Consider the following 1,751-nt stretch of genomic DNA (forward strand, 5'->3'; position numbering starts at 1 on the left):
GTCTATAGTCTAGTCTATAGTCTAGTCTATAGTCTAGTCTATAGTCTAGTCTATAGTCTAGTCTATAGTCTAGTCTATAGTCTAGTCTATAGTCTAGTCTATATATGTATATACATATGTAACTTTGTATAGGGGCTATCGAAATTCTGCATCGATTCTTATGATGAATAAATAACTCTATCGAGTTATCCATTGTAGTTCATTGGAAAACAATTAATTGAAAATATAGATGACGTTTATTCATATTAAAGGAAACCTTAGCAATTTTCATATTATACAGGTCTTTAAAATCCTCAAATTTAAAATTTTTATTATTTTTGTTTAAAGTGTATACTTTAATATTATTTGAATTAAACAATTGTTTACATATCATTTATTATCACATCATTCAGGTTCCTCTTTCTCATAAAATCACAGATGTTACACAATAATAAATTACAGCTGTCATAAAGAAACCCCCACCATTACAGTCACTATGCAAGTTTTTTAAACACTAATGTAATCAGATTTAGAAATATAAAGCGCGGGTGATCTTGTTTAATGATCATAACAAGAAAACCAAAATAATACAACTACAATTCTTTAACAAATTAAAAAAGAAATCTTTAAATAAAATATTTTTGTTTTTCAATTTTATTTGCATAATTTCATTCAACATCTGTAGACCGATATAAAGGCGAAAGGATTGTGATTTACCTCGAAAAGAAAAGTAAAAGGTTTTAGATGTTGATTAACATCTAAAACCTTTTACTAACAACAACAAATTATTCAAAACAACCCTTCGTTTTTATTGTTTGAATAGAAAGAAAATAATTATATACATACATAAATACATATTTATATAAATATTTATTTAAAAAATTTAAAATAATAAAAATCAAATCAAAGAGAAAAAATTAACATAACATAGAAGGTAAAAAGTTCAAAAACTATGCAAGTTAAGGAGTTTCAGCCACTTTTTGTATAATCCAATCTACAAAATACTGTGTACTCGAATAGATACCAGGAATTTCGGGGAGGCCACAACCAAAACCATATGATGAAACACCAATCAAATAAAAACGCACAGTGTAGTCATTTATCTAAAATCACAAAAAGAAAAGAATTAAACAGTAATACACAGAACAAAGGAACTAAAAGACCACAAGATATTAATCTTACCTCTGGTATCATGAGAGGACCACCAGAATCTCCCTGGCAGGTATCATTTCTTCCCGAGAATAAACCCGCACATATAACAGCATTATCAAATTCTTTTTCGGGAAAGAGGCGATTTTTTGCTTGTAGCGATCTCTACATAATTCATTTTCATAAATTGTAACTTGTAGTTCTTCTAGCACGTTAGAAGAGGTACCACCTTCCATTGTCTTACCCCAGCCTGCGATGAAGGGAGTGTAACGTACATAGGTTTTTTTTCTTAATTCGGGAGTGATGGGCATGCAGATAGGAGAAATTAATACTATAAAAGGGATGGAATTAAAGACACAAAAGTTATTTCGATAATTTCGATAATAATCTGTAATTTTGAACTTTTGAATAATTTGTTTTAAGATTTGAATTATATATCGATGTTTTTGAAATAATTTCTAGTTCAGTTTTAGTTAAGTTCTAATTCAGTTCTAGTTCAGTTCTAGTTCAGTTCCAGTTCAGTTCTAGTTCAGTTCTAGTTCAGTTCTAGTTCAGTTCTAGTTCAGTTCTAGTTCAGTTTTAGTTCATTTCTAGTTCAGTTCTAGTTCAGTTCTAGTTCAGTT

General features: G+C 29.0%; 1 protein-coding gene and 1 long non-coding RNA gene across 2 annotated transcripts in view; one reads left to right on the forward strand and one right to left on the reverse strand.

Moving 5' to 3' along the window:
- LOC111683454 (venom serine protease Bi-VSP) overlaps nt 1-1,751 on the forward strand; it is a 7,020-nt gene that overhangs the window by 3,904 nt on the left and 1,365 nt on the right. The window lies entirely within an intron of this gene.
- On the reverse strand, nt 831-1,454 carry LOC124420120. The gene is made up of 2 exons (XR_006941044.1): nt 1,162-1,454; nt 831-1,082 (listed from the first exon to the last, which is right to left on the reverse strand). It is a non-coding gene; the product is annotated as an uncharacterized LOC124420120 (long non-coding RNA).

Source organism: Lucilia cuprina, chromosome 5 (assembly GCF_022045245.1).
Source record: "Lucilia cuprina isolate Lc7/37 chromosome 5, ASM2204524v1, whole genome shotgun sequence".
NCBI lineage: Eukaryota > Metazoa > Arthropoda > Insecta > Diptera > Calliphoridae > Lucilia > Lucilia cuprina.